Source organism: Panthera onca, chromosome D3 (genome assembly GCF_046562875.1).
Source record: "Panthera onca isolate mPanOnc1 chromosome D3, mPanOnc1 haplotype 2, whole genome shotgun sequence".
Classification (NCBI taxonomy): Eukaryota; Metazoa; Chordata; class Mammalia; order Carnivora; family Felidae; genus Panthera; species Panthera onca.
The window spans coordinates 55,086,198-55,109,136 of NC_138350.1; the positions used below are offsets into that span (position 1 = coordinate 55,086,198).

Below are 22,939 nucleotides of genomic sequence, written 5' to 3' on the forward strand. Positions count from 1 at the left end.
AAAGCTTCTAGTTTAGCTCCAATCACCTGTGTAAAATCCTGGATTATAAATCACTGCTGAGGATCTATGCCCAGGAACCACCTAGCTGTATTGTTTATGAGAGGGCTTGGAGGAGGGTGTACTGAGCAACATCTTGAGTGTTGACTGATCAGAAGATATAAATGACATTTCCCAAACAATGAGTGACTATTTTCAGCACTTCTCACGCAATGTGCAGAAAATGAGGGAGAATCATATTCCCTTTAAAATAAAGCCGACAAAATGCCTTTCTCTAATTATTGCTTTGCTCAGTAAAGACTGTATGAAAAGCTTTATGAAAAATCTGAAGTACGTTAAAAATATACTATTACTACTATTATCTTGCTTTAAATATTGCATGCATAACTTGTCATTGCCCACTTCAATATACCTGTGCCTTTGCTTTTCTATATAGCTCCCTGAATTTCAGTGTTAATTTCTTCTTAAAAAATGTCACATCCCACTGTCATTTTTCTTGTTCCGTTACACTGATCAGTCTATTTATTTCTTCTAGTGGATCCCGTAGTTAAATCCACTTTTTAAAAAATCCATTTTAAAATCCACTCAATTTTTAAAATTGAGATCATTCGGGACAGCTTCTACAGGACTGACACCTGGTGTCTCTCCCATTGAATCCTGTAGGCTTATCAAAAGGTCATGTCTGGTAACAATAAGAAAGTCTATGATTTCCTAAATTTGATTTCCATGCAGCAAAATTTGGAAAATTTTAGCTTTCATTTGAAAGTTGATCCTCTGGGGCGCCTGGGTGGCTCAGTCAGTTAGGTGGCCGACTTCGGCTCAGGTCATGATCTCATGGTTTGTGGGTTCGAGCCCTGTGTCTGGCTCTGTGCTGACAGCTCGGAGCCTGGAGCCTGCTTCTGATTCTGTGTCTTCCTCTCTCTCTGCCCCTCCCCTGCTCGTGTTCTGTCTCTCTCTGTCTCTCAAAAATAAATAAATATTAAAAAAAAGATTTATGAAAGTTGATCTTCTGTTTCTTTTGTGTTTTTTCTTCTTCTCTCCTTCTTCTTGTAATTTCTTAATTCCCTTTATTCTTCCCTCTCCACCCACCTTCCCTGCTTACTCTTCTGCCTTCTCCTCGTCCCATTTTAGAAGGCTGCTTAGCTGCTGCATTTTCTTCCGAACAAAAGCTACCCGAGTGTTCTTGGTGAGAACTTTCACAATATTAAAAAAAAATCCCCATTTAGTATTGATGTAGGATGCACATGAAAGAGAAGGGCAAAGTCAGCGTATTACCTTGGCCATTTAGATTACTGTGGGGGTCAAAGACTGAACTATGGGGCACAGAGACAATGAAATCATTTAAACATGGAACACAAATTAAGTCAGTAAAAAGGAGTGTCGCTTATATTTTCTTTGTGGCAATTCACCAAACAACACCACAAATAATAGAGTGTTTCGTCTGTAGATCATTTAGTGTAGCTGTCTATCTATCTATCCATCCATCCATCCATCGATAGATGTATATATCTTGTCTGAACAACTAGATGTAAACTAATGAAGGATAGGTTCCATGTCTCAAACTTCTCTATATCCTTTAAAACAGCACAGTTCTCATATACATCAGGCTCTTAGAAAGGGTGAGTGATATATAACAAATCATTATGAAATTGGTGACTACCCCAAAAACATTGACTATAATTGCTTCATATTACTATGAAACAATTAGTTGAAACAATACAAACGAATAGGCATTTACACATGAATACACAGACATATAACAAATACACATACCCCCCCAAAAGAAAGAAAATTATATGAAACCATAAAACTGAAAACATATGCAAATATACAAGAGAAAAATTATATTAAAACATATCCTTGTAGAAAAACCAATTAATTAATTAGCTTGCAAGGTAGTTGGTAACTTTAAAATAATCAAGAATATCTTCACATTTTCAGTAACCTAAGTTTCCAGCGATTGATGATAGTGAATTAGCAACTTGTGAGTAGCTGTACAATTAATATTTATAGTGAGATTTTGACTTACGTGTACTTGGATAAGTCATGTTATCTGACTTATGCTTCATGCTTCGGTATCTCTGAGGTGAAAATACTATTTGCCTTCTCATCCACCTCCTCCTCTGCAAATAAATGAGGTAATGTTTGGGAAATGTTTGCAGCTTGGGAAGGAAACCCACTGCATACATCTCAGGTGTTAGCACTATTCCACATTCAAGCCTGGTATATTCCCTCTGTTTTAAATTGAAATTATACTGTTTGAGTTCTTGGGTCCTCACCAAAATCTGGGTCAACATAAGAAGATGATTATTTTTAATTTTAATTCTGAGGCTCTGTTCGCATCCCTTGCACGTGTGAGGGAAAACTGTAGCAAATAAACAAAGCACATAAATCAAGCTTTGAAAGAGAACAATCTCTATCCAGGAGGATTTTTTTTTTTTTTTTTTTCAATAAAGAGCATGAACACTGTATTTCCCTGGAGGAATATCTCGGTCAAGGAAGGAGGATAGTGCATGCAGTGTGAGTGCGTGTGTGCGCGTGTGTGCATGTGTGTGTATGTGTGTGTGTGCTGTGCGTGCGCGCCCGCGGAGAGAGGGGCGGGGGAGGCGGATGAGGAGGATGAGATCATAGTTTCAGGATCCTCAGGAAACCCTGGTACTGGCAGCAGCCAGCCTCTGCTGTGCCCACATGACCCACAACTCTGGCAGCGGACCCGGCACTTCCAACATTATTAAATAATAAGAAAGCGGCTCCTACTCCATGCCCAAACCTCCCTACAGACCAATGGACACCTTCTAAGAGTTTGGCGAGTCGGTGACTGAGGCGCCCGTCCATTCCAAGGTGTGTGTAAGGCGTTTTCCTCCTTGACAGCTCCGGGATGGGGGAGGGCGCGGGGGTGGAGGGGGTCCGTGTGCCGGGCGGGGAGTGGGCGCCGGCCGGCCGGGCCGCCGAGCGCTGTCCCCCGGGCCGCCCGGTGCCGCGGAGCGAGCGGCGAGGCGGGAGATGCACATGACGCGCAGCCCGAGCTGCGCAGGGACCGCAGCCGCCCACGGCGCCGGGGCGCGGGCACAGGCGGCTCGGCTGCCGGAGCAAGGGCAGGCGCCGCGCATCGGCAAAGTCAAGAGTGGAAGCGGGCGGCGAGCGCCGGCTGGGGAAGGGAATCGCCCCAACGCCCACTCGCGGGGTTCCCACCTGTGCGCGGGCGCCGGCCGCCGCGAGCGCCAACCATGTGCCGGGCGCCGCAGCCAGGACTGCGGCGCGGCGCCTCCCCGGGCGGCGGGCGGCGCCTCGGGCCCGCGGGGCGGCGGTAGCGGCTGCTGCAGGATGGCCGGCCCGGGGGCGCGGGGCCGCGCAGGTAAATCTCGGCCGCCCGCGGAGGCCCGGCCGCGTGTGCCGCAGCCCCCGCTGTCGCCGCCGCGCCGCGCAGCTCCCGGGCTGGCGATGGCAGCCGGCCCCGTCGCGGCGTGGCTCGAGTTGTTTTTGTGGTCGGTGCTGCGCTCCCGGTCTTCCTCGCGGGCCCAGCCGTTGGGAGGTGGCGTGGCCACCTCCATCAGGGATGGCACTCGCGTTGGGGAGCGGTCTGGGGAGGGGGGGGTGCTTAGCGACCGGGAAGGCTGCGATGGGTCCCTTGCAGCCGGCGGCGTCTGCGCGTGTTGCAAGGCACTGCGGTTCCCCGGGCGGATGCCGTGTGGGAGTGGGCGCTCGGCGCTGGGGGGTGGCCGGCAGCGGATGTGGGTCCGGGGCGGCGGTGAGTGGCCCCAGCTGTTATAGCCTGTTGCCCATTTTGGAGTTTTCCGCTGGGCAGAGGGCGGACGGAGGGTTCTTCCTGATGCCTGGAGTGGGAGACAGAGAGGTGTCTGCCGAGGGACCAAAGCCAAGGAGAGAAGAGGGGTGGCCCGACGGCGGTGCTGGGCTCAACGGTACCATTCCTGGGACTCGGTAGTGAAACTTTCCTCTTCGGCAGGCTTGGGGCATGGCTTTGAGAAGATAAGTGTGGAGCCTGGTGGGGGTGGGGGGATCCTGGATGTACACTTGCAGTGAAGCTTACTACCATTAGGTTCATTCTTGCTTTGAAAAAAAATTGGTCTTTTGAGTTGATGTTTACGTTCGAGTTTTCTTGTTCTCTATTAGGATCACTTGGTATTAACGTGTTTGTGTTTACTTTTGAACTTAACAGAAGCCTATATTGTTACTAATTTCTTTTACAAAAAAAAAAAAATATATACTTCTCTTGCTTATTCCAAAGGTAGAAACTTTAGGAAAAAACACTCTCCATCCGTTCCAGGTACAGTTCTGTATGCTTTCATTCATTTAATCCCTACAGCAACATAAGGGGTAGTTAGTAATATTACCCACCTTTTACAGTTGAGTCAATCTAGACACAGAGAGGTGAGATAACTTACCCAAAGTTGTACAGTTATTAAATGTTAGAGCCCAGTTGGGCTCTCAGTGCACTCTTAAGCATTATATACAGATATCTATCTATATCTATCTATCTATCTATCTATTTATCTAGGCATATATATGGTATCCCATTGTGCCTAAAGTCGTCTCTGTTTCATATATTGACTACATTTTCTACCAAGATGAACGTCTTAACTATGCACTAGACATTGGACACAATGTTTTCTAATTTTTAATACTATTATTAAAAGTGGATTATAAATATAAATTATAGCAAATATCCTTTGAGTACTTTTGTCACAATTAACCAAATTACCTACAACAATTACAGACTAAAGTAGCATTTATCAGCAAAGTTAAGATGTTCAGTTAAGATTATCGGCCAAGTAAATTATTACAAAGCAGATGGCTGAATTGATACTTTTGTTTGCACTTAATTTTAAACTTCCTAAGGTATTAGTCTGTTCTTTGCTCAAAACACAGCCATCATTTTCTTCAGAGCACCGTTATCTTTGAACAAGTTAATCATCTTTAATCCAATCACTCTGACAAGAGGTTAGGCAGTTTTAAAAGAATTATGCAATTCTCTTTCAACTATCAGTGACTAAAAGCAGGTTATATTTTGAGGGTGTTCATGTATGTCTATACCTTTTAGCCAATTGTAGGTGCTTTATACAAAGTTATGTAGCAGTGAAGGTTGAAATCAAAATTTCTCATTAGTTCTAAGTTGAAATACTTTAAAAATCTCCACTTGTTTTACATGAACCATGATGTGAAGAAGGGTATCAATGGGGCAAACTCCCAACTGCACACATTTAGGCAATTACCTTCTTTGAGCTTATCATTGAGCTTTCATGATATTCATTTTATTGGACGGATGTCTCTCTTAAGTCTTCATCTATTATTTTTTTCAAGTAAATGTAATTGCTCCTTCACATTACCAGTTTCAAATTATTTTGACATTCATCGCTTTCCTTAATTCTTGTCTCTTAGTTTAATTAAATTCAGTATACATATTTCAAACCCATAATTATTCAACATTATAAGTGAAAAGACTAGGATCCAACGGAACTACATGGAAACGTGTTCTTTGGACATGAAAAAAAATCATCCCATCCTTCGGTGGTTAACATCCTCCACACCCCAACTATGGCTTCCATTTTATTTTGGGATACCAGAGTGCAGAGCTGTGGTCAAAACAGTTGCCTGCCATCAGACACAGTGTTTTTGATATTGAAACTTGAATTTGAAGTTTTCAAGTCTATTTATACAAAATGTTGATTGTTATTAAGGCATACATATTATAATACATAAGTATAACCTTTCTTGTCTGACTCAGAACTGTTCCGATTTTCTGGCCTCTGTTACTTATTTTAGAAAAAGCATTCCTTTGCTACTTGTACTTTGCCTGGTAGATTTGGCATGACTTTTTCCTTTCAAGTCCCATACCTTCAGTTTGGGGAAAGCTGTCTCTGCTTCCTGAGGGTCCCTCTGTTTAGGTGCTTGATGGGGAACTGGGGACCAGCATTAAGCAGAAAGATGAGTGAGCCCTGCCAACATGGAGGGTGTGAGGCTTTAGTAAACTAATTCTACAAATAAATGTTTATTTGCAAATTGAGGTAAGTTCTCTGAAAGAAAGAATTCTATAGGAATCGTAATAGAGGATTCTGCACCAGACAGAACAAGATGTCCAAGCAGTCACAGGAATGTGGAGGAATGACACATGAGGAGCTGTTGACTAAGTCAATTGTCTTCTTAAATGCTTTCATAAATCTTTTCTGAATTATTTTCTGAATCAGAGACCTTTGTCCCACTCTGGTTGTCACTAGACTTCTCTATTCACCAGGAACAATACTATTTACCCTCGTTATCCATCTTGGGACATGGTGGGGTTTACAAAACTATCAATAACTTTTAAAGCATATAGAGCATGTGGTACCCTTACGTGGTTATTATTATATGTGTAGAAAGATATTTAAGTTTAGTGAAACATAATCCTTTTCTTTCTTTGCCTCAACAATTTATTTTGAATTTTAAAAAGTAGTTGTGTGTGTGTGTGTGTGTGTCTGGTAGTTGTTAAAGTGGCAGAATGTCTCAAAACAGAAATGCAATTGGTTCTTCACACAGTCCCTAACATGCTCTAAAGTGTCCAAGAGAACAGAAGAGGCCCCAGAGTAAGGGAGGTGATATTAACTGATGAATACGCTGGGGATGTATGTATTAACAATTAAAGTTTTATTTTATTTATTTTGAGAGAGAGAGAGGGAGAGAGAGAGTCCCAAGCAGGCTCCACCCTGTCAGCACGGAGCCGAATGTGGGGTTTGAACTCAGGAACTGTGAGATCATGACCTGACCCGAAATCAAGAGTCAGATGCTAAGTCAACTAAGCCACCCAGGCACCCCTGTATTACAATTTAAACCCATTTAAATGTATTGAATATTTACTATGTGCTGGTTATTCTATGGGCTATGTAGAAATTAACTTGTGTATGCTTCACAATGGCCTAGAGGTCTGCATGTATTTACCCCCCCACACACTTTACAGAATGGGGAACCGAAGCACAAAGAGAATAATCATGACCACTGGCATAGAAGTAGAGATGAACCCTAAATTCAAGTATTCTAATACTGTACTCCACACTGTTAACTATCAATGTGTAACATCTAGTTCATAGTTTTACTAGTGCGTTAAATTCCCATCATCTTTGGAAATAACACCTCCCAACTTGATCTTTTGGTTACTTTTCCCTTAATGAAAATGAGTAGAAAAAAAAATAGAACTTCTTTTATGGCAGTGCTTTTGCCCCATATTTTACAGGCAAAATATACATAAAGCAAGAAGAGATACGTGAATTCCTAGCCACCTGTGACTGCTAGATTATGAGAAATTTCTCATTGCATGTTACATAGTTTTAAATTCAAAAATAGTTATTTGAGCAGCACTTGAAACTATCGAAATTTAAAGAAAAAAATTTTAATGTTTTTTTTATTTTTGAGAGAGACACACACAGAGTGTGAGCAGGGGATGGGCAGAGAGAGAGAGAGAGAGAGAGAGAGAGAGAGAGAGAATATGAAGCAGGCTCCAGGCTCTAAACTGTCAGCACCGAGCCCGGTGAGGGGCTTGAACTCACAAACCATGAGATCATGACCTGAGCCGAAGTCAGACACTTAACTGACTGAGCCACAAGGCACCCCTAAACTAATGAAATTTTTAACATCGAGGATATGTACTTAAGCATCTCAAATAATTTGGGGAATATCTTTAATAGCTGGAAGTTCTGGGACCATTAATACACTTAAGAATTTTAAATTATCTGTTTCACCTACCCCCAATGTGTGTCCAGAGTATGCACTACAGAGAGGGTATAAAGTATGACTTAGAAACACCTGTTGAATCATCTTGGTAAAATTTAGAAGACCCTGTTAATTTTTACATTGGGATCTTCTGACATGACTCATAGCAATTGTTATGATAAAAAAAACTTAGTAATTTTAAATATTATCCAGATAATGCTAACCTAAGACACATGGGATATGTTATGAGCAAAGTGAAGTACTAATTGGTTAAATATGTGCTAATGCATATAAAGATCTTTGCACAGTGTCTGAAAATGTTGGTCAATGTTATTTCTCCCTGAAAATGATGGGTAACATGCAGATGATCATGATGAATGTTCATAGTAATCCCACTTGGTACATAGAGCACACATACAGGTTCATGATTCTTTCCTTTGAAACCATTGGAAATGCTTAAGGCAGTGCATGCATTTTCTGTGACTTAGGTATCCCTATAAAGAACGTGATGCATCACTTCTCTGTATGCTCAGTTTCATACAAACCTTGATATCATGGAATCATTAGTCAACTATTGCTCTAATTCATACCAAAGTCTTGATCTGACTTTGTAGGGTGTGTGTGTGTGTGGGGGGGGGGGGCGATTATCAGAGTGGGGGATGACATCAAGTATACTGATGAACAATTCATGAACTGGAGTTTACAATTTGATATCATTGTATATATAGGGTCCTACTGCAGAGGATTGTGTGTGTTTGATGTAAATGTAAAATATGTTAATCAGTTATAAAGTTATAATAGTTTAGGTTATGCAGTTAAACAACTTTCAAATCTCAGTGACTGAAAAGTACAAAGGTTTATTTCTTGCTAATGCCATGTGCCCACGTCTATCAGTAAAAGACTCTATTCTATGTCCTCTTCTCTTAGAGATTCATGCTAATAAGGCTCCTAACATCCAAACATTCTCATCTCTCATCAGGCACATGGGAACATGTTGAATCACCCACAAGTTGTAAAAGGCTTCTACCAGTAATCAAGACTTGCCACTTGCACTCATATTTTATTGGCCAAAGCAAATTATATAACCATTCCTAACCAGAAGATAGAAAAGAAGGGCAATCCAATCCTATGCCCACGTGGAAGAACGGTACAATAGTAGTGAACAAATTAATGATTTCCACATAAAATTAGCCAGTTCCCTTCAATAGTTTTATTACCTAAAAATGGCTTATGATTTAATGTAAAAGTAGAATCAACAAGGGGCGACTGGATGGCTCGGTCGGTTGGGCATCCGACTTCAGCTCACGTCATGATCTCATGGCTCATGAGTTGGAGCCCCGCATCGGGCTCTGTGCTGACAGCTCACAGCCTGGAGGCTGCTTCCAATTATGCGCCTCTCTCTCTCATTCTCTCTCTCTCTCTCTCTCTCTCTCTCTCTCTGCCCCTGCCCTGCTCGTGCTCTGTCTCTCCCTCAAAATTCAATAAACATTTAAAAAATTTAGGAAACAAAAAGAATCAACAATAACCATGTTTTAGAACTTCAGCATGGGAAGGTAATCCCCACATAAAATCACCAGCAAAGAAAGTAGAGACTAAACTGAAAAAATGGATGATATCTCTCTTTTTCATTGGGGATGTATAGTCCAGGAATGAACATAAAGCTCTGGTTTATTTTAAGCGAATGCATGATGTAGCCTATTTGACAATACACACAAGCCAAGAACAGTGCCAAGAACTGTATATACCACTCAAGCTGTTTTCTGAACAGATTTGATACTATTGACATGGTAGAGAAAAGAGAACAGCTCTGTTTGTATCTTCTTTTGTCACCTGTACCAACATGGACAAAAGTAACATATGTACTATTACATACTATTGTAAAAAGTAATACAGATAAACATAAAAGTCATACTGTATGTTTATTTTAAATGGCCAAACATAATTTGAAAAGTTAGAATAGATCCAATCTGCATTTGTTAAGTAAGCCTTTTATTTTGCAATAATTGGAGATTCACCTTCCATTGTAAGACATAATACAGGGAGATCCCATCGTCCCTTTTACCCAGTTTCCCCCAACACAAACGAACAATTAGAAAATGGGCAAAAGACATTAAAAAGACATTTCACTAAAGATATACAAATGGCAAATATTCACGTGAAAAGATGTTCCACATTGTTAGCCATAAAGGAATGCAAATTAAAGCCACAGTGAGCTATATCACTACACACCTATTGGAATATTCATCACAAGTACATAGGAATTTATTGTGTTTTTTTTTTTTTTATGTTTACCTGTATCCTGGAAACTTGCTGAATTCTTAGCTCTAAATGTCTTTTGTAATTTCTTAGAATGGTCTCTGTAGGCCATCACGTCATCTGCAAGTAAGGACGGTTTTATTTTTTTCTTTCTAATCTGTATGCCTTTTGTTTTCTTGTCTTATTGCACTACTGGAACTTCCGGTGTTACGTTAGAGGGCTGAGAGTGGACATTCTTACCATGTTGCTGAGCGTCAGGGGAAAGGATTGTCTTTCACCGTAATGTATTATATCGGCAGTAAATTTTTTGTAGATGTTTTTTATTAAATTGAAAAACTTCACCTCGGGTCCAGTTTTTTCTGAATGTGTTTATCACGAGTAGGTATTAATTATTATCAAATGCTTTTTTTCCCACCAAATGAGATACTCCTTTAATTTTCCTTCTCTAGCCTATTATTATGGTAGAGTACATTGATTTTTGACTATTGAACCAGCTTTGCATCCCTGCAATAAACCACATTTAGCCATTGTGTATCATTTCTTGTATAATCTATTTGCCAATATTTTGTTAAAGATTTTTACATTTGTATTCATAAGAGATATTGGTCTATGGTTTTCTTTTTTGGTACTGTCCTTGTTATTGGTATCAGAGTAATACGAGCTCCATAAAATGAGTTACAATGTGTTCCCTCCTCTCCTATTTTCTGGAAGAGATTGTGTAGAATTGGTATTGAATTGGTATTAATCCTTCTTTAAATATTTGGTAGAATTCCTCAGTGAAAGCAACTAGTCTGGAAGATTTCTTTTTTAGTGTTTTTGTTTTGTTTTGTTTTGTTTTTTATTTTTTAGTGATGAACTCAATTTCTTCAATGCTCGTACTAGTTTCCTTGGGCGGGCATTACAAAATACCACAGACTAGTGGCTTAAATGACAGAAATGTATTTTCTCACAGTTCTGGAGGCTGGGAGTCCAAGATCAAGGTGTCAGCAGGTTTGTTTTCTTCTCACGCTCTTCCTTGGCTTGCAGATGGCTGACCTCTTGCTGTGTCCTCACATGGTCTCTCTGTGTGTACATCCTTGGTGTCTCTGTGTCCAGATTTCCACTTCTTATAAAGACACCAGTCAAATTGGATTAGGACCCATCCTAACTGTCACATTTAAACTTAATCATCCTTGTAAAGGCCCTATCTCCAACTGCGATCATATTCTGGACTAGGGAGTTAGGACTTCAACATATGAATTTTGGGAGGACACAGTTCAGCCCATAACAATATTTTATAGGCGTTTCAAATGATCTGTTTCATATTATGTGAGTTGTGGTAATTTAAGTTTATTGAGGAATTGGTTCATTTCATCTAAGTTGTCAAATCTATTTGTATAGAGTTGCACATATTTATTTTTGTTCTTTTGATGTCTGCAGTGTCTCTAGTGATATCCCCTGCTTCATTATTTTTTTTAAATGTTTATTTATTGTTGAGGGGGGAGGGCAGAGAGACAGAGTGGGAGGGAGAAAATCTCAAGCAGGCTTTGCACTTTCACCTCAGAGCTGGATGCAGAGTTTGATCCCACCAACATGAGATCATGACCTGAGCTGAAATCAAGAGTCAGACACTGAACCAGCTGAGCCTCCTAGGCGCCCCTCTGCCAATATCTTTTAATTGATGCATTTAGACCATTTGCATTTTCTACAATTATTAATGTGTTAGGCTTATTTCTGCCAGTACATTTTTTGGTTTCTCTCTCTCTCTCTCTCTCTCTTTTTTTTTTTTTTTTTTTTTTTACTTTCTCTATGGGTTTTCCCTTGCCTTTCTGTCAGTTACCTGAGCTTTTGTAGAATTCTATTTTTATTTGTCTATACATATAATTTTTCACTATCTATTTCAGTTAACATTTTATCAATTCTAGTGAACCATAGAAACTTTACTTCTTTTGCATCCTTTTATTCTCTGCCATTTATAGTATAATTGTCAAATATTTCCTCTGCATACATCACACCGTGTTAACATTTTTGCTTCAAATGTCAAAGACCACGTAGAAAACGTGAGAGGAGCAAGAAAGTCCATTGTATTTATCCATATTTTTCTTCTTTCTTGATGTTCTGACATGCCTTCATTTATTGCTTCCTTTTTATTTTGAAAGTTCCTTAGCCATTCTTTTAGAGCAGACAGGTCTCCTGATGAAAAAATATCTTTGTTTTCCTTCACCTGAGAGTGTCTTGATTTCCCCTTCATTCCTTAAGGATATTTTAACTGGATATGGAATTCTAGGTTGGTAATTCTTTTCTCTCAACACTTGAAAAAAACGTGCCACTTCCTTTTGGCCTTCATGGTTTCTGTTGAAACATCTATGAATCATCTTGGTTTTCTCTTATAGGTAAGTGTCATTTCTTGTCCTTTTTAAGATTTTTTTTTTACCTTTAGTTTTCATAAATATAACTATGTTTTGTATTAGCATGGATTCTTTGAGTTTATTCTCTTTGGCATTCAAATTTATTCAGCTTCTTGAATCTGTAGATTTATGTCTTCTGTCAAACTTGGGAAGTTTTCAGGCATTATTTCTTTGAGTACTTTTTCAGCTTTCTCCATTTTCTCCTCTCCTCTCCTTCCAGGTCTCTAAGACATGAATGTTAGATCTTTTATTATAGTACCATAGTACCAATGTAAGATCTTTGTTATAGTATCATTTTCCTATGGCTGCTGTAACAAATTTCCATAAGCTTATTTTATAACACATATTTATTTGTTTACAGTTCTGGAGGCTGGAAGTCAGAAATGAGTTTCATTGGGTTAGTCAGGGTGTTGACAGGGCTGGTTTATTCTGAAGGTTTAACAGGACAATTCATTTTCTTGCCTTTTCTAGCTAGTGGAAGCTACCAATATTCTTTGACTCACAGTTCCTTTTCACACCGATCTATTCTCTTGCTTCTGTATTCACATCTCCTCCTTTCTTCTCTGTGGTTAAATCTCCTTTTACTCCCTCTTTTAAGGGCACTGTGATTATATGTAAGGCCCCCCTGGATAGTCATTGTATTTTCCATATTTCAAGCTCTTTAATCACATCTACAGTATCCCCTTTTGCCACATAAGCTTCCAGGAATTAGGACCAGGCTGAATATCTTTGGGAGCCATTATTCAGCCTACCACACACATGTCTCTGAGGCTCTGTTGTTGTTTCAGTCTGTTCTCTCTGTTGTTCAGACTGGGTAATTTTTTTTTAGCATTTATTTATTTTTGAGACAGAGAGAGGCAGAGCATGAGCAGGGAAGGGGCAGAGAGAGAGGGAGACACAGAATGTGAAGCAGGCTCCAGGCTCTGAGCTGTCAGCACAGAGCCTGACACGGGGCTCGAACTCACAAACTGTGAGATCATGACCTGAGCTGAAGTCGGATGCCCAACCGACTGAGCCACCCAGGTGCCCCTAGACTGGGTAATTTGCGCAAAGATTCTTTCTTCTGTCACTTCCATTCTGTTATTGGGCCTACCCACAATGTTTTATATCTGATCATTGGGGGTTTTTTTAGTTCTAAAATTTCTATTTAGTTTTTTTCTTGAATCTTTTTTTTAATGTTTATTTATTTTTGAGTGAGACAGACACAGGATGTGAGTGGGTTAGGGGCAGAGAGAGAGGGAGACACAGAAGCAGAAGCAGGCTCCAGGCTCTGAGCTGTCAGCACAGAGCCCTACGTGGGGCTTGAACTCACGAGCCGCAAGATCATGACCTGAGCCGAAGTCAGACACTCAACCGACTGAGCCACCCAGGTGCCCCACTATTTAGTTTTTCCTCATGTCTTCTTTTTTTTTTTCTAGCTGATACTTTCTACTTTTTTCTTTCAAGTATGTTCATAAATTGCTCATTGGAGTATTTTTTTTTATTATGGCTGCTTTAAAAACTTTGTTAGATAATTCTAACATTTCTCTGTTATCTCATTGTTAGCAGCTATAGATTGTCTTTTTTTTATTTAAAAATTTCGTTTTAATGTTTATTTTTGAGAGAGAGAGAGAGAGAGAGAGAGAGAGAGGGAGAGAGAGAAGGGCAGGGGCAGAAAGAGGAGACACAGAATCCAAAGCAGGCTCCAGACCCTGAGCTGCCAGCATACAGCCCAATGCAGGGCTTGAACCCACAAAGTGTGAAATCATGACCTGAGCTGAAGTGAGATGCTCAACCGACGGAGCCACCCAGGTGCCCCTAGATTGTCTTTTTTCATTCAGTTTCTGATTTTCCTGGTTCTTGGTGCGATGAATAGTTTTCTATTGAAACCTGGCCATATTCTTATTATGTTAAGAGACTCTGGATCTTATTTAAACATTCTGTTTTAGTTGTCTTCCACTAATATCACCCCAGTGAGCAAAATGGGGATGGTGTCACCTCATCCCTGCAAGGTGGGGGGAGAAGTGCAGGCTCCTTACTCAGTCTCCCTTGTCACCCAAGGGGGCTCCACATTACTGTGGGGATTATGAATTCAAGTTCCTCACTAGGTCTTCATTGATTCCTCCCTTGTTGAGAATGGTGGAATGCTGCTTTCTGTTCCCCAAGTGGAATCCATACACAACATAGGGACAAGAAAGGGATCTGATTATTCCTGGGCCATGATGACAGTCCTGACTCTCCAGTAGGCCTCCCATGACACCACTCAATAGAGATAGGGAGGGGAGACTTGATTTTGCAAGGTGGAGGGGTAAAAGTTCAGTCTCCCCACATAGTCTCCATTGACCACCTAGTAGGGGTGGATGATAAGAAGTCTCATTAGCACTTGGTGGGACTGAAAGTACCAGCTCTGTCCTTGGCCTTCTGGGCCATTACATTAGTGGGGATGAGGAAATATGGGGCTCCTTGGTACAGCCTTTGGAAGATGGAGGTCTTAGGGCTACATTATTTTTTCCGTCTCCTATAGCTGGAATAAAGCCATTATTGTCTAAATATTTTTTTTTTATTATTTGTTATGTTGCTCCTTTCCTCGTCCTTTGGCTAGACAAAGCATGCTTTTTGTTGGCCTCCCTTTTTTCATCTGTGTCTATTGGTTTTTTGGGTTTCCGGTTTCTTCAGTTCCACATCTGGGATATATGAAGCAATGCAAAAACCCAAGAAAGTCACCACTCTGTCATTCCTAGGGGCCCTAAGGCCCCTAGCTGGTTTGCCTTCTCTCCAACCTTCAGAGTCTTTTATGCTTATTTTATGTATAATGTCAAGGGTTTTAGTTGTACTTAGTGGAAGGAAGAGGGAAAATGACTTCTGCTTCATCTTCATAGAAGCCCAATCCACATTTTTCATGCAAGTGTAAACCGAAAAATAACACTCAACGTTGACTCTCAGAGGATGACAGGGGATTACTGCTGCTCTGTTTCTGAATAATAAACACTTTACAAGTCAGTGGGATGAGTGAGTACTTGGACAATGATGCAGAGGGGAACACAGACCGTTCCATCGGTGTTAAGGCTCAGGGACCACGTGGAGGTGTTCTTACTCCTCCAAATCAATGCTTTTTCCTCTCCTGGGAAACCGTTGCTGCAGGCCACGACAAGGTTGGAAACTTTTGCAATTCTCATAGACTGTCTTTTCTGGCAGCATTCTGAAACTTCACCATCCCAGCCCCTACCATATTCTCACTAAGTGTTCTTTATTCCCAGGAACATTATCCATCTGAAAAGCAGTTTTGAACCAGAACGTGTCTGGGAAAATGTTGCTCAGCTAAAAAGGAAATAGTGAACACAAAATCCATGTTTAAATTCTGGGGGGTACTGAGGCACCTGGGTGGCGCAGTCAGTTAAACATCCAACTGCGGCTCAGGTCATGATCTCACAGTTTGTGAGTTCAAGCCCCGCGTTGGGCTCTGTGCTGACAGCTCAGAGCCTGGAGCCTGCTTTGGATTCTGTGTCTTCCTCCCCTCCCCTGCTCGCTCTCTCTCAAAAATAAATATACATAAAATTAAAAAAAAAATTCTGGGGAGCATCTACCAGCAAGCGTTCATGTTAATTTCTTTTGATGTAAAATTAGACATTAAAAATAAATGTATTAGTTTTGTCAAGCTGTTTGATCACTGCTCAGTAGGTTAAGTACAAGAGATGGGGATAAGAATTTTCTGCTTGAAACCAATATTCTGAAGAGTAACAGTTGACAGAGAAGCAATCACAAAGAACAACAGTCCAGGGAGACTCTTCCAAAGAACAAATCAAGTTATTGACTCTGTAGTTAACCTTGAAGTTCTCACCGTACTAGAGCAATGTTCCTCAAAGTGTGGTCTTCAGACAGGAAGCATTAGCACACCCTTGGAACTCTTTGTGAAATCAAATTTCCAAGAAACTCTGGGGATGGAGCCCAACAATCTCTTGTAACAAGCCCTCCAGGTTCTTCTGATGCACGTGAAGCTAGAAGCCACTGCACTAGTAACCATTGCAGAATCCACTAAAGTTATGCTTTCCGTGATTCTTGACTCAATAGTTGAGGTTTTTGGAAATTTTATTTATGATGTTTAACATTTTGTTGTACTTTAACCATAAATGTTTTTAAAGTAAATATAGCAAAGAAACTAAAAATGTATTACCCAAAGCAGTCTCTTCAGTTAAATAGGCCTTAATGATTTCCAGATAATGATTATTTTGTATCCTTAACTCAAATAGTCAAAACTGCTCCATGCCTCATCTCTTTTGGTTGAAACCATAAACGAAGCCGTGCCTACACTTCCCTGCCTTTGTTCCTCATAGCGGCCAAGTCATACATTAATGCGTTTTCCTGGCTGTCTTTATGTTCTTTTCTAGAGCTGACACAAGTCACGAAGATATTTGGAGGCAAGGGTGGGGGCGTCTCTGCATCATTTGAAGAAGATGCATTTTAGGAGATCTCGTCACACAGTATTGTTAGAGACAGATGCATATGCCGATGTCCAGACTCATCACTGTCATTACCCCATCAGCTCTACCATGGGGGATTCACTGTGTACTCCAGGCTGGCATTTTTCTCTGGGGTCATGTGAGATTAAGGAAACTCTTGGCTACAGGGCCATCCTGAGGAAAGAGAAGCTGCATTTCTGATTAGAGATTTTATAATTGGGGTACAGTTACAAACCCCAGAATGGGGTAAGACAAAGTCAATAAGAAGTAAAAGATTAGAAGGGTTAAGAAATATCTTGTGATTGTAATAAAATACAGATAGATGCAGATTTGAGAGGTAGCCTGTGGCTTGTAGCCCTAAATATGGTTCAGTTTTATTTTACTGTAAGGACAGTATTATATTATTTTACTCTTTTAACTAGCAATTGCCTAAACTTGTAGAACATAGATTTGAGTTCATAGGTTTGAGTCCACTTAGTATCCAGCACTTTTGGTTGCCAGTATTTCATTGTTTTTTTGATTAGTGACTACCTCTTACTCTGTGTAATTTTTAAGGTGAATTTTTAACTTCCATAAATCATGTAAGTTCAATTCCATATACCCTTTACTCCATCCATCTTTTTAAAGGTGTCCTTGTTCTTGAGTAAACTAGGGACATGGCTCGGGAACAATTCATCTGCTCTTAGTGTACAATGAGACACGTTCTTGGTTCAGAAAAATATTGTTCTCCCATCCTTTTAGTAGCCCCACTGCTAGTTCTGTTATGTTTTCCATCCCTTCTGTTCCCTTTGTGCATTCAATCTGATGATATTTCTCATTTACTCATTTTGCTTGGGTGTTTAAATGGTTGTGCCTCTGCGGTATTTTGGGGATAAGGCTTCTCCAAACCTTCATTATGTCCTGTTTGTTAAATAACGCCATTTGGACAGGTTGGAGGAGCCACTCCTTTAAAAACACATTTTTAAATGATGCGGCAGATGTTCCCTCTCACACACTCATCCTTTACGAAACTAAGGGCCCCCAGCCCTGGAAATACCAGTCACATGTCTTCTTTCTTAAAGGAACCACTTGGGTGGCTTTTTTTAGATGTGGTAATTAAATCATCACCAAAATGCTTAGGTAAGGTTTAAATAGGAAGAAAAACAGCTCTTGCAGAATAAACGGGGGCAAAAAAAGGGGGGTTCCGAAAGGTAAGAAGTGCACATCATGCCTTGTGTGGGCGGTAGTCCAGATTTTCCCCTACAGTGTTAGCTTCTATTTATAAACACAAAATGTGTCAGGTGATTTTTTTTTTCCATATGCAGATAAATTCTGCCTCTTCCTTTTAACCTAAACACTGTATAATATTTACCATTAGAATGTATATCAAATACTACTTTCTGCATTATAGTATTTAAATCCCTTTTGTCTATTGTTGGTGGGTTTTTTTCTTTTTCTTTTTTCTTTATTGGCTTAAGGATTTTTTTTCTCTTATGCCTTATTTTCTGGGAGCATGTGACATAACAGCTGGAAGTTAAAAGTTCTTTAATTATCTCTAACACTTTCAATATAATATTGAGAGTTGCTCTGTATTCATATAGTTTGAATCTTTGGGTTAGACCAGGAAGAAAACAACTGAAGTGAACCCAAGGAAAGTGGTATTCTATCACCAGTCTGCAGTGGACTGGTAATAAAGGCAAAATAATCCACTGTCACCGGCCACAGTAGTTCAAGGGAAAACAATGGCCCTGACAGGAGTGAGCATGTGGGATAGTTTGTGGCTTGGGTTTTAGGGTTGAGGTTGGTCATTAAGGTGGGAGAGAGTAACAGATACCAGTGTCCCACTTCTTTCTCAGCTGTAATCCTTCTGCCTGGCTGTGTGGACAGATGATAATCTCTGCCAACTGTCTTTTGTTTTCCCCACCACTTTATGCTCTTCATCTCCTTTGTTTTGCGTTCGTTTGTTTGTGTTGTTTTATTTTTTCTTAGCTTTCTTCTTTCCATACCCCCAGCCAGCATCTAGCACTGTTGAAGGGTCATGCAAGGAGACTCATCGCTGGAATCGTAAAACTGGAGACATGTTGGGCCCCGGACCATGCTTTTCCAAGCTCTCGCCAAGCCTGTGACAAGACTGCGTTTGTTGGTTTCCCCTCTCTGTTCCACCAGTCATTCCACATTACCTGTGACTCCCTCGGATTCAGTATTTTATGATAGTCTGTGAGAGAACTAGCCCTTGTCATAATTCATACTCAGCGTACCTTCGATTTGCCCCTCTGGCTCCACACGGTTAGGAAAGTGGCCATTCATTTTTTAAGAAGTGTTTCTCAAAATATGTTTCAAGGACCACCTGCATTAGAATCTTGTGGGGGTTTTGTTAAAAGGGTAGGTATCAAAACTCCATCCTAGACCCACTGAATCTGAATCTCTTTTTCTGACTTTAGAAATTTGGGGGGTTAGTCCAGATCTGGACTAACAACCTAGGGTAGCCTTTTGAAAATCAGAATGAATAGATACCATCCCCGAGTTTGTAATTTGAACAGCCTGATGTGATTCTAACATGTAGCCTATGTGAGCAACCAGAAAATGAGCTGTAGAAATCAGAAGGATGGGACAGAGGTTAGTGTTGACAAAGAAGCATTAGTTCAGTGTATTCATCAAAGTCCAAGGATTGATTCTCATTTATAAAGTCAGACACTGGATTTTTCTCTCAAGGACATAGTCACATTAACCAAGCTTATAGAGACTGAGCTATAAATAGGGATGCCATTTTTAGAATTATCATTGTCACTAGGGCCTGCATGACCAGAGCATTCTTGTCCTCTAGACAAGAGAGAGGGAAAAAATTATCCTCATAAGTTTACTCCTTGAACCTGGAGTCAGGTTAAGGAAAATTAGTTGAATTAAAGTGGTAAAAATACTAAAAAATTACTGTGCTCAGGAAATCTCCTAAACATTTCATGTGTATGATTGGATATGATCTCTCTCAATATCCCTTTGCAGTAGGATTATTAGCTCTATGCTCTGGATGAAAAAATAAATAAGGGAAAAGAGGCTACATAACTTGATCAATTAGGATGGAATTCCCAAGTGCTAGAACTGAAACTGCCAGGCTCTGTGACTAAGCTATGAGGGAAAGAGAAAGAAATTACCAGATACCTCTGGAGTTGCTTGGGGCCTTGCATCTAAGTAAGCCATCAAGTGGGGGCAGAATAGCTTCCAGTTGGTGGAGAAGAAAGGAACATGTGAACCACTGTTTGTATGGAGAGGATGCTTTCCAGCCACAAGTCATTAGGATGAGCAGCCTCTGGGTGGATGAAAAAGAATGCCTTTGTCAGACTTGGTGGTTTATTTAACCAACTTCTCTATAGTTGTGATTAAGTGACCGATCTACACAATCAGGTTCTGCTCTCAAATCGCCTTTTTTAAAAGATGTATCACAGCCATATAGAAATAGCTAGCCATAAATATTAATAAGTGGTAATATAGGCGTGTTTAAACATAGCAGACAAGTTTGCATATCTCAGCCTTGTGGGTGTCCCCGAGTCCTGAGGTAAACTTGTCTCGGAAAAGACGAGTGAAACCGGCTTGCATTTCTACTAGCTCCAACTCAAGCATATTTCCCGGCCTTTTGGGAGGTTTTCATGGAGCTTGACAGTTTCCCCGTGCCTCTGTGCCTGCACATGTTTACCGCTCCGAGTTTTGTCTCCGTAGCACGATGCCAGCTTGCATACAAGGTCACCCTGCTGTGTACCACCCTTGGTCCTTTACTCCCCAAAGTATCCCTGGCTCCAGGCTGTGTGCTTAGCAGACTCTGCTGCAGGATTTGGACAATAGAGTTGAGTAATGGGACAGAAGTCTTAGATACCCCTCACATTAAAACTCCTTCAACCATTTTTGGGAAAAAAAAAAAAAAAGTCATAGTTTGCGTTTTCAAGTTACGCTTCAGCATTTCACCAGGTGAGAAATGGGGTTATTTCTAAGTGTACATACTCACTTCCAAGTGGCAGATACACTGTAGTAAATCATATTTCTGGCTCTCTGTTTTCTGCAGCTTATCTGCTGGGAACTATCTATCAGATCTTAGCTACTATTGAAATGTAACCCTGACTCACTCCGACAGGAAAAGCGGATGGCCCTCTCGTCTATGGAACAAATGTCGGCCACCAGCGGTCCCTGAAAACCCCTCAGCACGTACAAACGTTCCGTTCTCAGTGGTGAATCCCTCAAACAGCATAGCTTCCACGTATGGTCTTGGGGCTAATACTCTGAGACCATTTTAAGTCACAGTGGAACCTTAACTCCACACTGGTGGTGTTCTTACCATTCGCTGAGAGGTACCGGTGAGAAGTATCTCAGCTGCCAAGAGTGGAAAACTTTAGGGCTCTAGAGTAAGGAAAACACGGTCTCCTTGAATGGACACCTTTCAAAGACAAAACTAAACTAGAACAATTCTTTCCACTCTTGGAGATGACTAGAACCAGTGCTTAACCATGATTTGCATCTTGCAGCTTATGGTTACCTGGTTTTGCATAGATAGTGGGAAAAAACAAATTTTCTTCTGTGATGAAAATTATGGGATACAATAACAACTGCATTGTGGGATATAATCTAGAAAGCCAGCATAGGAGACAGACACTTGTTTCACATGGGATGGGACCACTTCTATAATTAGGATGACTATGGTGAATGAGGTTTACTTTCATGATCTAATGATTTATGGAGAACTACAGAAGTTGCTTAAGATTGGTGGCAAAAGTGACAGGCACCTGGTTTTAGATTGTCATGCCTTTGACAGACATAGCTTTTAGAGCTCAGTTTATTTCCAAGAAAGCTTTTGCCTCCTATCTCTTACAACTGCCAAGATGTATATTATTGTGGGCTAGATCTGATACACTAATCTCCATGTGCACGACTCCAGAAAACACTGGTTGAGGCTGATGTAAACTCATAAGATGCACACAAAGCTTCACAACAAATATATGCTAATAGTACATTTGACATTGAATTGTTGCAAAACTTAAGCCTTTGTATGGTCAAAGCATGTGTCAGTCTTTACCTAGTGATAGACTAGGTGGAAAATGTGGCAGATCTCAGATGCAAAAGTACTATTTTACTGCTCACATCCTTTTCTTTAGCAATACCTGAAATGCTACTGTGGGTCTGCCAGATGCTAAGCTGACAGCTGAATGATTTGCTCAAAGTTCTCATTAGAGAATCCGTCAGTCTGTTACAAGGACACATCCCGCTACCTAGGTAACTCAGGGTGGGACTGGAAGCTGGTGAAGCTGGGCCACACAGAACAGGTGCAGAAGCACCATCCCCTTGTCTTCAGGGAGCTTACATTCTTCCTGAGAGATGCAATTAAGAAGAAAAACAGGGGCTCAGGTCATGATCTCACGGTTGTTGAGTTCAAGCCCTGCATCAGGCTCTGTGCTGACAGCTCAGAGCCCAGAGCCTGCTTAGGATTCTGCGTCTTCCTCTCTCTCTGCCCCTCCCCTGCTTGCTCGCTCTCTCTCTCTCTCAACCTCTCTCTCTCTCTCTCTCAAAAACAAATAAGCATTAATAAAAATTAAAATAAGAGAAAATCAGTGAAACAACATCAAGGTAACTTTGTTTTGTGTGAAATGAGAAATAGGAGAAAGCATGTAGACATTCTGAGAAGCAGGAAGTTATCAGGAAGTGTCTCGGTACCTTTCTGGGGTTGGAGATCAACAGCTGTATGAACAAGTGGGGATTGCCAATGACCACTGCGTGCAGCCCACCTCAAATCCCGGCAAGGCAAACCTAAACAGGCCTCCCAAGTCTCTGGACTCAGGGACAGTGAAAGGGAACAGCACGCAGCCATGGAAAAGTAGTAGACATAAGGTCCTGGGGCCCGGTGCAAGAGTTCACGTGTTGTGCTTACTTACCTTTGTTTCTGTAAAGGAACTAGTAAAGAGGAAGGAATACTATTTTTAACTTAATACATGTGCAGTGAAATCCAGCTTGCAAAGCAATTTTCCCTCATGGTTTCTCATTTCTTCCTCACACTAATGCTGTGAATTAGTGATTCCTTAACTCCAGATATGCTCAGAATTGTGATTTGTCAAAGATCACACAGCTAGTAAATGGCCAAGCAGGGTGTTGAGTCCTACCTGGCTGCGCCCAAATTCTGAGTTCTTTGTCCACACTGCAGTGTTTGAGTTA

At 40.9% G+C, this 22,939-nt stretch overlaps 1 protein-coding gene across 2 annotated transcripts in view; it reads left to right on the forward strand.

The window, feature by feature from the left end:
* The first annotated feature begins 2,623 nt into the window (after positions 1-2,623).
* The window catches only part of DTNA (dystrobrevin alpha), a 355,063-nt gene continuing 334,747 nt past the window's right edge, over positions 2,624-22,939 (forward strand). Inside the window, exon 1 of one of the 2 annotated variants that reach the window (XM_081790787.1) lies at positions 2,624-2,838. The gene's annotated coding sequence lies outside the window, so the exon portion shown is untranslated. Of the gene's footprint in view, positions 2,839-3,040; positions 3,353-22,939 lie in introns of those variants that run through there. The other variant, XM_081790789.1, reaches the window with a different exon arrangement.